The following is a 14,525-nucleotide window of genomic DNA, read 5'->3' as shown; positions in this document are numbered from 1 at the left end:
GGCGAGGTGGCGGCGCGAATCGAGCTCCAATCTCCTAGAAGGTGACTTCGGCGACGAGGATCGGCGATGGTGAGTTGGTCCCCGTGCTCTGGTCTCGCCGACGACGAAGCTTGGACGGTGGTGGAGTTGTTACAGGAATCGTCTCTTGTCGGCGAAGCTTCTCGGCGGCGAGGGAGGACGCGTCTAGCTCGGGGAAGGGAGATGCCGAGCTCGCGATGGCCTAGAGACCGAAGGTGAGAGTCACGCCGCCCGGAGTCGAGATATCGGCGGCAAAATTTTTGTGAGAGGGAGAGAGGCTCGGGCTGAGGGGGAGAGCTGTGGGGAGAGGAGAGAGAGAGAGAGAGAGAATTAGGGTTTCCGAAATTGGAAACCATACCTCCTAATAATTCCTTTTTATACCATTTTCCAAAATCGGAAACTAACTTCTGTCGCTAATAACTTTCACGTACGACGTCCGATTAGAATGCGTGATGTGTCCACGAAATCATATCTACGAGCTCTACAACTTTCTTGAAGGAAGTTTTCGGAAACGAGCGACGAAGTAAAAGTTGACTCCCGCGTCGCGGAAACGTAACGTTTTTCCAATTTAGATTTCCGAAGATGGTTCCGTTTTTTATTTGACATCGTCGTGAAGCGAAAAATGCGATTTATTAAATTTTCCAAATTTATTCAATTCTAAGAATTCATACAAATTAAATCCGAGAAATCGGGTTATTACAACATTTGACCGAAAAGTGTGATAAAATTAGAATTTCAGAGTGAAGGTTCACTCTGGATATGAATTGTATATATATATATATATACAATCCCTATCCAGATTGAAGGTTCACTCTGAAATTTCAGAGTGAAGTTCCAATTTTGGCACACTTTTCGGTCAAATTTTTTCAGTATAAGTTATTCAATATTTAGGTATGATATTTAAGATCATCTCTACAAAATTTCATCTAATTCGGACATCGTTAAGGTATTGAAATTAGATTAAATCAATGAATGAATTAAAAGTGTTCAACGTGAACCGTTCGTGTAAATCTCAATTTTGAAAGCTCAAATCATTGTTAAATTGGATGAAATTTTGTAGAGATGATCTTGAATAGCATACCTAAATATTGAATCACTTATATTGAAAAAATTTGACCGAAAAGTGTGTCAAAATTGGAACTTCACTCTGAAATTTCAGAGTGAACCTTCACTCTGGATATGGATTGTATATATATATATATATAGTGGCGTAGCCAGTAATCATACTTATGAGGGTCAAATTTTATTATGAATAAATCAAAATCATTTCCACGTACTTATTCTCAAGAATGAGACGATAACAAGAAAAAATCCAATAACACTAGCTTTCTTTAAGAACATTATTGTACAAGAGACCATCAAATGATCTTAAGGAAAGTCTGAAATGTAAATATCACAACGAATGTATTGTTTTCATTTAGCTTAAATAACATTTAAATAATATATTAATAATGTAAGAAACCTTCGAAAGGATCTATATTGATTGGATTAGGTATTTTAGTGGTATAGATTCATATTTCATTTCATTAATATCATAAATATTTAGGTCTAATTGAGTATTTTCAAAACTCATAAGGGGTAATTTATGTATCATTCCATTAATATTCAATAGAATTTAAGGTAAATTAAACATTTTAGAAATTGAGACGGTCAATTCTCGCCCCTAGCTAGCTACACCTATATATATATATATATATTAGAATGAATGGGGATATTATTCATGTGTGGCTTAGCTCAATCTTAGAACATCAAGATAGTCTGCATTAAGTTGCTCATGGGGCCGTGGGGTTCTCTCTTCCCTTCATCCTGCTGACACAAATAGTTTAACGCTAGACCGCTAAATCAGTAAATCCTTTCGATATATTCCTAAGTTCCATTGGATATAATGTATTAATGTATTATTACTATTATACATAATTCAAAATACACATACGCATGCAAGAAAATCGCATATATACACATGCAGACTCGTGCCATATTATTCATTTGTACGTAGAGTACGTTTATAACAGATTCAATATAACACATGAATATAACGTACGTGGTAGTTAATATATGCGATTGCGAATTCGGAGTTTCAGTAACACCTCAAATATGGACCATTTTTATTTGAAATTTCTCTCCTGTAAAGTGCTTTGATCGAATTCTCGTAGCAGTTGAAGATCAACAGGTTGATCAAAGACGAAGATCGAGTGGCTTGTCATCATATGCATAATGCAATACTGGCTCGGTCGTCGCTTCATTAAGTTTTGAGATTCACAAATGATATCAAGGAGGATGATGGAGGAGTAATGTAGGATAGCCGGCCAGTTAAGTTGAGCTCTCTGGAACTTCTTCTGAGTTTTGAGATGAAAATGATGACATGAATATTGTGGTCCATTGAAAGGAGATGGGGGATTTCTTAATTAGGTTTGTATTGTTTGATGGTTAATTTATTATTCAATTTGGACATTTGCATATCAATATGTCTGATCGATAGGTACGTGATTTCACGGTACCCCTTATTCCTCCTATGGTACTTAAAGTATGACTACTTGGACAATTTGGTACCTGATGTATGAAAACGGATAATTTGGTACCTGAAGTTCTCATTTGTAAGCTATTTTGGTACCTCTATCAATTTTGATCATATTTTTAGGGTTATTTTCGTCATTCTAGCCATAAACTCATTAAATTCACATTTTTCTTCATTTATTCTTATAATTGTCTCTCTTTGGAGATAATTAAATTGATATTTCTACTCCACTTAGCATCTACTTCACATATATTGAAAATAATATTTTTCTTAATATACTTATTGTATCCTAATTATTTTATGCAAATGAAATAAATTGCTTTTATTCAATTGTAATTTTTTATAAAATATTTTTTTAAATTAATTTAGATTGATAGCTACATTATGAAAACTTATATACGTAAATCATCACAAATACTAAGTTGATGAGTTATCAAATTTTTAGTGATAATTTAGAGGCAATTTGGAGGTATTATGAAAAAAAGAAGTAAAGTAGAGATAAGATGACGGAAATAATCCTGAAAATATGGTCAAAATTGACATAAGTACCAAAATTGTCTAAATTTGAAAACTTTAGGTAACAAATTGTCCGTTTTCATATATCAGGTACCAAATTGTCCAAGTAACCAAACATCAGGTACCATAGGAGGAATTTACCCATTTGCCTTCTCTAATGCATTCCTAAGCTAGATAGGTATTTTAACTAATTAATTAATTAATTAATTATGTAAGTGATGCACTACATATGCATGTTGAAATATCAAGAAATTATATTTTGAGTATGTTAGGTATATGATCGACTAGTTCAAGTGCGAGCTCAGGCTCTCGAATTTCTAGCACAGCGCATAATTGTGACTTGTGAACTACAACTCGATCATATACTACATCTAGTTTTTCGTAACGCCTAAACTTCTAACCTACAAATAATATTGTGGAACTAGACCAAATAATACTCAGCTACATTCAACTAATTATTGATGCAAGATCGGACGGAAAGTCAAAATTTTCATCTGAAAATAGACAAAGAACTTGACAAAGGCAACATTGATCAGATGTCAAGAACTAAATTGTCATGAAGTTGCGGAACAAAATAGCTAGTAAACTGCAATTTACTCTTATGTACTTGTGCATGTCCTAAGGTTTCTATATACATATATATCATGAGATTTTGGAACCGGCATGGGTTGAGCATCCCAGCTAGGCTGAGTTCCAAACCACTAAATAAAAAAGAAAATATATATATATATGTGTTCTGGAATTTTTACTTAAAAACCGAGCTAGAAGCATTAATGATCAATGAGAATAATTGAGAAAAATGAGTACAGTTGCCGGTGCAAACGTCGTAGGACCACCACATTCATGCGTGTGAGCTTATCAATATACTGTAACATGTTACAAATGAAATGTGTCAAAATATGGACGTCGGGTAAATAATCCATCCCTACCCGAATCGATTATTCAGAAGTTGATTGAAACTATAAAATGTATAACATGTGGGTTCTGAGCTTGTCGCAGTTCATGGCATTTTAGGTTAATTACCTGCAACGAGCTCACGTTCTGAGTTCTGACTTTATGTTGTTTCTAATGTTTCAGCTTGTGAAATTTAAACATCTTAAATTACAATCTATATACACTCTAAGCCTCTATTTACTATAGAAATGTAAAAAATGTTCATATATTTTTTTGTTCTCTTCAAATTGGCCTGATAAAGACATAGTTGCTATTCTTATTGTACAAAGTAGGCAAGAGTGTGCAACTTGTAAGAAAAAATGGGTGCGAGTTTGTTTTCAAAGGGAGCATCATGTATTGGGTGTTTCCCTAGCTTTCTCTTATTTTCATCATATGAAAAAAAAAACTCAAATACTACAGTTTTTAATCCCTTGTATTTTGTAAGTCGGACTCACGGTTTCTCACTCATAAAAAACGACTAAATTACTACACTATTTAGTATTCAGCCAATACTATTTTTTTTTCCGTCATGGAAATCCAACGATGGGCAAAGATTATTGACTAAAATAAAACATGCAGGTCAAAACAAGTAACCCAAACGACGTTGCTAATCAGGCAGCCCTAAGAAGGAGCCGCCCCATTCATCAACCTAGTGAGGAGGAGGAAGATTGGACCGCCCCAATGAAAGTTGCACGTACTTCATGATCATTGAAAATCAAGAGATGAGGCACTGGTGATAAAGTGTTACTCTTAATAAGGATGGCAAGAGTTGTTAATAAAGTGATATGAGATTCACATCTAAAACTAATTAACAATAGATAGAATAGCATAAATTTTTATAAACTCACATGCTATGTCTCAATTCCCAATGTGAGATGTATAATCTCAACACGTCTCCGCACGCGTGGTGAATTTTTAAGTCATACACGTGGAAAACATTGGGTGACGTGGACTCTGTATGGCCATTTGGCTTCACAAGTAGAAATGGGTAACCCGCTCTGATACCATAATAAAATGATTTAAGGTTCATATCTAAAACCAATTGACAATAGATGGAGTAGTCTAAACTCTTATAAACTCACAGGTTATGCCTTAATTTCCAATATGTGATGTATAATCTCAACAGTTGTATTATTCAACATATTTAGTTTATATATGATTAATAACAGAAAAGAAAAAGTTCTTAAATTAAAAAATCCAGAAGAGCAGCTATTTAGTAGGTTAGAGTAAGAAAGCGAAATGAACCAGTAAGATGGCCAGAATCCTGGAGAGATGAACGTGGCTTAGGTAATAGCAGCTAATTTGTAGTTTTGCCAAAAATCTTGGATGCATCCGAAGTCATTAGTTATGATACTTTGGACGCTACACCTAGTAGCAAGTATTCACATGGCTTCCTTGTTATTCTGGTGGACTGTCCAATACTGATCCGTACATGTATCAATCCCCAGAGGATATTATAAGGGCACAAATGTTGGGGAATGTTTTAATCATAGAATATAGAGGCTAAATTATCAAGCCAAGCAAACAAACAAACAAATTGGAAAATCTAGAGTTCACTATCATAATATTTTATTTATACGTTGATTATACCAGGCTACGAGAGAGTAGAGATCGAATGTTGTCCGTTCAATCTAATGATCTTTGTTTATACTTGCAACTAAACAAATCTTACTTCCCATGGAAATGTTGTTTGGAAAACGAGGCAAGGCGCCGAGGCCCATCAAATAAATGAACGCCAAACATTTAGGAACAACGAAAAATATGAAAGTTTTTATGGGATTCGTCTATGGTGCAGCGCTGCATACCATACATACCGAATCTAACGGTGGATAGAGGGTGTCTTAAAATACACGTGGGATCCGTGAGATGTATAAACGGTGGATTAGAGGCGCTGCACGCATGCAGTGCTGCACTATAGAATTTCCCGTTTTTATGTACGTACTTATGCATTCCGAAATTCTGTGGCGTACTTGCATTGTAAGTGCGGTCGGACAAATATTATAAATTACAAACTACATGATTTCAAATGCATGACCATCAGTGCATCGATGATTAATTGCTCGATTCCTAATTGGCTTCCAGTTAGGATGAAAATTTCCTGAGGTTGAAAGTTTGACGGGATGCTTCCGATAGCAAACCTAAGTTAAAATATTAACATATTGAAATAGTCATACTCGCGGTTCGGTTCATTTCGGTTACGAATAATATCACAGGTAGAATTAGTTTGCAATTTAGTTGGGAATGTTCAATTTTTTCTGTGGTACATTTAGTATATATTTAAGCACACTGATCACTGAAATTTGGAACGTTCCTCTTCTCTGATTTAAAAAGCAGAAATATACTGACTCCATGAAACTGGAGTCTAGAACTTCTCCTCTATATGTACTTTAGCTTTCATGTATTGTACGATGATGACCATTTACTTCATTGGGAAAGAACTAAAGTCTATATATTCATTTCTCATATTGTATGTCTGCTAATTTCGTTTACATGGCCTTTTTGTTAGGTGCTGGAGCTTGGAATTGTGGTTCATTCTGTAATCATTGGAGTATCTTTAGGTGCCTCTGAGAGTCCCAAGACAATTAGGCCTCTAGTTGCAGCCCTGACCTTCCATCAATTTTTTGAAGGCATGGGACTTGGTGGCTGCATCTGTCAGGTAGTTACAATCTCCTCCATGATAATTTATCCAATGATTATCTTAAGAAGATGAATGTATCATCATTCTTCATATGTGATATGAAAGATTATGATGCAAGAAATATTATATGATGCTTGCCATTTGGCATTTACCAACCTTAGTCTTCTTAGTTCTTACCAATGTACAGGAATTTTTAGTGCTGAAACCCTCTACTGTTCAAATCCTCATGGATCACTACCCAAACACACAGCCGGCCCAATCCAGATTAAAGAAACCCCAACAGGCCCGTTGGGAAACAATGGTCAAAAACCAGAAAAGCAAGGGTAATTGGTGTGTTTGGTACAGCTGAGCTTATAAAAAAAGCTGGTTTATGCTGATTTCTGAAAATAAGTGGCTGATAAATAAAGTTACAGACTATTTGGTAAACTGACTTATATAAGTGGTTGTTAGTGACAGAAGTAATGTCAGAGCGTTTGATAAACTCAAACAAACTTATGTTTTTTATTTGTCAAATGACCAATTTGGACATGTAAGATAATTTTTGGTTAATTTTAATTTAAAACAATGCCTAAAAATATATGTCATATAAATATTGGATAGTTTTTAAATTATCTTAAATCAATATACTCTGATATTGATAATTTGGTTTTGATTAGGATCATGTTAATACATAAATACTCAATCACGTGCATCTATCAAACTTTGAGGAATCATATCTCTTAATATATATATTTCTTGTGCGCCATGATGATTTTGTTCTTCTACATCATCATCATCATCATCATCATCATCATCATCTCCACCACCTTCTATTTCTACGCCTCAGACAAAATGTCTATCACAATTTGCATATCTTCGGATATAATTATGAAGTGTCATAGTAGCGATGACAATCTTCACTTGTTTCTCGAATGAATATCATTGCATGTCTATTAAAATCTTCCTTTTTTTTTCCAAACTTCAAATGAGCGTTCTATAACTCCTCTAAGTGAAGAGTGTGCTTGGTTAAATAGTTCTATTTTATTTCTTGGTTCTCGGCCACGATATTGTTGGAAGTGTTGTGGTGGCCCTTTATAAGATCCCAAATACCCTGGCAGAGTGGGATATCTTGAATCCACAACATAATATTTTGGGCAAACGTCTGTTTAGTCCATGTACTTTTAGTTGGTCATTTATTTAGTCACTGAAGTTTCAATATCATCTATATAGTCCTCGAACTTACAACTTTTAATCTAGATAGTCCACTCCGTCAATTCATCTGTTAAAATGATGAGGTGCCCGTTAAATATCATCCCAAAAAATGTGTATTTACCAAAATGTCCTTATATCAATGTTTTCCTTTTATTTTCTTTAGTATTTCTTTTTATTTTTTTTAATATGTTTTTAAGAGATATGAATGCCTTTACTTGACAAAGTCATTTCCATTGTTTTTTTGTGTCTTCATATAAATTTAACACTAGGTGAAAATCATAAATTTATTAGATTATTGAAAAAAATATTAGAAAAATACTCCTAGGTCAAACGTTTTCTAATATTTTCTTCAATTATCTAATAAATTTATGATTTTCACCTTATGATTTTCATTTTAAGTTAAATTTATATGAAGATACAAAGAAACATAAGGTGAAAATCATAAATTTATTAGATAATTGAATAAAATATTAGAAAATGTTTGCCCTAGGAGTATTTTTCTAATATTTTCTTCAATTATCTAATAAATTTATGATTTTTCACCTTAAGTTAAATTTATATGAACACAAAGAAACAATGGAAATGACTTTGTCAAGTAAAGGCATTCATATCTCTTAAAAACATATTGAAAACAATAAAAAAGAAATACAAAAGAAAATAAAAAGTAAACATTGATATAATGACATTTTGGTCAATACAATTTTTTTTTGAGGATATTTAAAGGCCACCTCATCATTTTAACAGATGAATTGACGGAGTGGACTATCTAGATTAAAAGTTGCAAGTTCGAGGACTATATAGATGATATTGAAACTTCATGGACTAAATGAATGACCAACCAAAAGTACAGGGACTAAACAGACGTTTGTCCTAATATTTTCCTACAAAATTATCATGTAATAAATTTTGAGAAAATGTCATTTGAAGCATGAATTGAAATGAAAAAAAAATTACTAAAATTAAATATATTACCTGGTGGAGGATGAGGAAAGTTCATATTAGGATTTCGAAGAACCGATTGCAATACTTTTGTATCATGAGCTGACCATTCCCAACCCGCACATACAAAGATAAATTGCATATCAAAATTGCATACCTCCATAACATTTTGGGATGGAAATCCTTTCCTATTAATGTATAGAGTTTTTTCGTCATCACAAATTGAAGCAGGAATATGCATTCCATTAATAGCCCCAATGCAATCCTGTGGATAATGTAGTTATTTGACAATTAATATTGATAATTATATTCTTAAATATCTGTAAGAAAATAATAAAATTACCTTAAAAAATATGGATGATATCTTATATCCCTCATTATCTCCGGCGCAACACCATTGAGCTCAGGATCCTTTGGCTTAATTATTTTTTTCCTTAGCTCACACACTAGATCCATTAATTGCTTCAGTAATATATCTACACACAGTTTCACTGGAATGCTGAAATCGTTCTCCTACCAATCTAATTCCACATCCTTGTCTTAACAAATACAATAACATTCCCACAACTTCCATATGACTAGTTCTATTTGAACCTAACAACTCCTTGTTAATAACTTCTAAATCAGTACATAAGCAATAAAATACGTCATTTTACATTCTAAAAGCATTATAACACCGGGTTTCATTCCCACATAAAACTTCTATTATCCACCTATAACATGTTTGTTCAGATGTCATACAAGGAGTTTTGTGGACATACTTCTCATAATAATGTTGAATCAATAGAGCATTAAGTTGCATAGCTCGCAAGAATATCTCTTCGTCAATTTCATCATCATGACCTGGATTGTTCATAATTCAATGACAAAACCTGCAAATTTCAAGGGCTAAACATGTAAATCATATAAATGAAAACTATTCATATAATGTAATGATCGACAATTTAATAGAGACACAAATATAACAAAACTCAAATGCATATATATAAAGGGTGTCAACATGATGAAAAATAGAAGATAAAACATAGTTTCATGGTCTTGAGTAACATTCCAACTTGTGGTAAAATATGAAAATACGAAACTAATAATTTCTCATAAATAGCATAAGCTCATTTCTCGGTCATCTCAAAGTTCAACCATTCTAACTTCATGTTAGGATCATCCATAGTGCAATACATCTCTCTCTTCTCTGGACTCAAAAACAGTCGAGTAGCAAAGAACCACAACCTAGTACCCTGCTCAGCTCCAGGCAATGTAGTGACATCTTTCATCACTTCAGCAATACTAGTGCGGGCATTATGCACCGTTGAAGATGTAGTACTTCTACTTTCAATTGCCAAACACATTCTGCCAATTTTTTTGGCCAACTAAGCAGCACCCCCAACCTTCTCCTTCTTTGCATCAAATTTTTCCTTATCTTTCAAAGCTCTCTCACTTCTTCTCCTCTTAGACAAAATGTTGGTGGATACATCTCTCTCATCAGAGTCACCACCACCTTCATGGTAGTTATCATTATCACCTTCCTCTAGACTATCTGGGATAGGAAGTGTAGAAGATGGTGCCCATGCATGCTTTCCAGTGGCTGTAGTACCTAAGAACAGCTTATCCAACTTGGCTTCAAACTCGGGTGATATCCTTTTTTTCTAAACCTTGCATATTCCTTTGTTTTCTGCATAAAAACAGTATCATTTATCATAAGATGTATGAAAAACAACCCATTGTAAATATATTTATCAATAAATAAATTAAAAGAAACAGATTCGCGTACCCCAATATGTTCAGCCCAAAACTCCTCCACATCAATGGTGTTGAGTACGGGATTCCACCCAAGACCGGTTTTTAAACTCTTCAATATTTTCCATGATTTCCAGTCACCTTTAAGGGAATCCCACTTATTTTTAAGTTGTTTTCTAGTATAATTTTTTCCGGTTTGTTCAACAAAAGATTTGACAATAGTCTTCCATCCAGCTGAACTAAAATGAGAACCTGGCTTTGAATTTTTATGCACCTCCTTGATACATAAGTCAACAAAAACTTCAACTAAATTCTCATTCCAACTAGCTTGTTCTTTGGAATTTGCCATCTATCACATATACGCAATGAAAACACACAATCAAGTACACAACTATATAGGAACCATGCACATGTCACCAAATACATAAGTTAACATGATGTTCAATAATATAGTTCATCTGTTGTTAAGGTTCGAATTTGAGGAGATACCTTGGGAACACTGCTGTTTTGTAAGTTACTGCAGCTCTCTCCTTAAAATTACTTTGTATCCAGATCCTTGAGTTCTCCCTGTAAAATGAACAATGTGAAAGAGTTATACTAATTAAAGTTGTGATATGATTAACTTACAGTGCAATTATATTATTATTACTGAATATATATTTTACTTCACTACTTCTGTTTCATATACTTGTCAAGGAAGAAAGACAAACAGTTATCTAATTATCCTAAAATCATAAAGACTAGGAATAACGCCCCCGGATGGCCGGGGGTGATTGAATTAGTGATGATGATGGACTGATTTTGTAAGTTACAAAAGATAGAGGTTGTATGTTAATAGGCTGTCTATCCTTGGTGGGTTTGTTAGAAATAACCTCTGCTAACTTCATTCAAAGAGAAAAAGTCTCCTTGTTGTGATTGTAGTATTTTTAAGCACTCTAAAAACTGCACATAGAAGACATAAAAACTAATTAACAAAGTGAAATATATATATATATACACATTTTCAAAGAAAAACAAAACCAGTAAGAACAAAACCAATAGGAACCGAATGGTAGGCAGCAAGTAGGAAATCACCAGCAGAACAGTACATAACAGTATTAGTATAATTGCAAAAATATTAACAATAAGAGTAAAAAAAAAAGGCTAATTTCAAGTTCATTATTGGTAATAACCATCAAACAACATAATTTTATTTTAATTGTACGCGAAATTGGAATTGCATATTGCATAGTCCTAGTTGACCAAACTAAACTTTATGAAAATTGTATCACACAATAAGACTTAGCACATACGAAATGCAAACTGGCTTGTATAATCAAATAACCTAATTTAAAGAGACCCTAGTATCATTAGCCTTCAAATTGTTCATTTTAAAATTTTAACAAATGCACTGTTGAAGTTAAAACAGTAACAAATGTCTCCTTCACCCCACCTTTAGGTAATAACAATGAATTGCATATCAGCATAACTACACTAACACCTAAGATGCAACACAAACGTCGTTGCGTGCATCATAATCACTCACTGAAGTCAACATGAAGCATAAAACTAAGAGAATGACAACAGTTGTGATCACCTCAGTTGAAGATGGCTAACCAGGAACTAAAATAACAACATATTGATAAACGGCATTGCACGCAAAAGCAAGCAAAAACGTCTAGTAGACTGAGCAGTCGTGAAAGATATTAGTTTTTCTTAGTTAAACAACAGAATTGTCATTTGATATTTTAAAACAAAATCAAATGAAGATCAATATATATGACTCGGTAAACATGTACCTTCAAAGAGATGGAATTACATAGTGACTTTGATTTACAATATCTGAAAATTGCCCAAATCAGAATGGCTATTTACCTAAAGAATGCAAAAGATGAATATAGGTTAATTTGATTGAATTCAAAAGAGTAAGAGATGTATAAATTAATCATAATGGTAATTGAACTTAATTAGATACACATGTGGTACACTAAAAATATATAGTACAACGAATTTAACTATTACCAAATAAGCAAAGGAGAACAACATATCCACATTCTTATCAGCATGCCGACTTACTTCAATGAACTGTGGCCTTTAATTAGATAGAAAAATAAAACAAAAGACAAATCGTGTCACACCCCAAAACCAGGGGTGCAACTTAAAGCAAGAGAAGATAAGAGTACAACCAAGTTTGGCAACAACTTGGCCTCAAAAGATGATGAGGCACAACTTTGAAATGAGAATTAATCATGGAAGGAACAAGATTAACTATATAATAATTGGACAATGATATATCATGTTTCTGACTGGATATATCAGGTTTCTGAAGAACAAAGCAGCAGTCAGGACATCTTCGAAAATTCACAAAGAATTCATTTAAAATCCAAATGATGTAAAATCAGTTTTGGAGTGACTATCAGGAAGTCTACTTTCACATACAAAAAGAACAAATGCTAAATAGAACAAATGATACCTGAAAGATGAACAAAAAGCAAGGAGGTTTACTGAAAATGTCTAGAAACTATTTCAACGCATACTGAACTTTGTAAAATCACAGGTCATTCATTGTTCAATGAAATCATCTGAAAATTTTCAGATCAATAGTCAACAGGTAAGATATAAACATATCCCAAATTTTGATCAAATGAAGACCTGGAAATCAAGAAAACAAGAGAAGTTATGAGTATTCTTGACTTGAAAATAAAGTATGAACTTAAATTTGAAAGAAATGGGATACCATTTGTCTTTTGCCTTTTCCCATCGGAGTGGTTCGAAGTTCTCTGTCTATAGATCCAACAACATGATGGGAACAGAAGAATTCCAACAAGGAGTGTGGAAGCAACAATCAGTGCTATTAGGATGCTCTTGTTCAAATCTTGATGATGAACTACTCTAACCTCAAGAACTCTTGTTCAACAAAAAAATTACCAAAATTTCAGACAAAAATCAGGAGTCTGAGTCGAAGAGATACTAATAAGCATATGAACAAATGCATATATAAAATCCATAATGGAGAAATCATGCACTTCGAAGCTCAAAAGAATCAGGGTAAGGTTTAATTGAAAAAGTAAGTATTGTAGACATAACCAGTAGGAAATTTAGCTTCTTCTTAATCTAAAAATCCAAATAGGCCACACTACACGACACTCTTACATAACCACAATCGACAAGAACCTTTGGCTTTTTGTGTTTTAGAAAATGAACATCACTAAGATCCACAAAATCAATCTCTTTCCTTCCCCACATTGTCTATACAATAATTGTGGACAAATATATATTAAACAACATATGAAAAGTATTAGTGTTTTAATTGCTTTAACTTTCCCTAAGAACCTGGATTGGATATTTCTAAATTTATCCCCTCTTTCTTTTTTTCCCTTGTATTTTCTCAGCAATCAAGCAAAGCATCCACATAAAAAGAAAAAGAAAAAAAAACCTAAATGCTTCTGACACGAAAAAATTGAACAATCAGAACCCCATTTAGTTCTTTCTCGACAAAGAAATCAAACATAATAATGGAAGACACTAAATGAAGTCAATGATAGTTGAAGCATAAGAGAATCATATACCCATTCAAACATCATCCAATTACCCAAGAAATTATTATCAGAACTAGCAAGCCTCAATATGCACAGAATCAAGAATCATACTGCAAACCAAACTAACAACCAACAATAACAGATGAACCCGAAATCCCAAAGCAATCTAACCAAAACAAAACTTTCTCTAGCTTCTAACTCTAACCAATTTCGTGTTTTATTGATACACATTTCAGAACAAACTTCAAATCATAAACACCATACCACTAATCCCAAATTACATACAACCCAGATTAAATTGAAGCCAACTTTACAAAGGAATTAAAGAAATTTGAAACTGATATTACTAAATTACTAACCTTCAATCAAATTCCGAAAACACGGGCTTGATTTTGATTATTGCACCCAAAATCGTGATCTCAAATGTTGAAGATGTGTGTTTTGGATTCTTGAACTCGGAATCGTGATTGATGATTGACGAAGCAGTGAAAAAAATTGTTAGGGAGAGCTTGTGACTGTCGTT

At 33.5% G+C, this 14,525-nt stretch overlaps 1 long non-coding RNA gene across 3 annotated transcripts; it reads right to left on the bottom strand.

Annotated features, from left to right (window-relative positions):
• Window positions 1-9,750: 9,750 nt before the first annotated feature.
• Window positions 9,751-14,512, bottom strand: LOC126788583 (uncharacterized). 3 transcript variants are annotated; one of them, XR_007671388.1, is made up of 8 exons: window positions 14,362-14,512; window positions 13,201-13,370; window positions 12,486-13,115; window positions 12,263-12,338; window positions 11,357-11,426; window positions 10,974-11,051; window positions 10,519-10,833; window positions 9,751-10,419 (listed from the first exon to the last, which is right to left on the bottom strand). It is a non-coding gene; the product is annotated as an uncharacterized LOC126788583 (long non-coding RNA). The 3 variants fall into 3 exon arrangements; XR_007671387.1 differs by lacking the exon at window positions 14,362-14,512 and having other exon boundaries at window positions 13,201-13,529; XR_007671389.1 differs by lacking the exons at window positions 11,357-11,426; window positions 14,362-14,512 and having other exon boundaries at window positions 10,519-11,051; window positions 13,201-13,529.
• Window positions 14,513-14,525: the final 13 nt, after the last annotated feature.

The sequence above is a fragment of the Argentina anserina genome, chromosome 3, assembly GCF_933775445.1.
Source record: "Argentina anserina chromosome 3, drPotAnse1.1, whole genome shotgun sequence".
In the NCBI taxonomy this organism is placed as follows: domain Eukaryota; kingdom Viridiplantae; phylum Streptophyta; class Magnoliopsida; order Rosales; family Rosaceae; genus Argentina; species Argentina anserina.
This window is presented reverse-complemented; position numbering and strand designations above follow the sequence as displayed.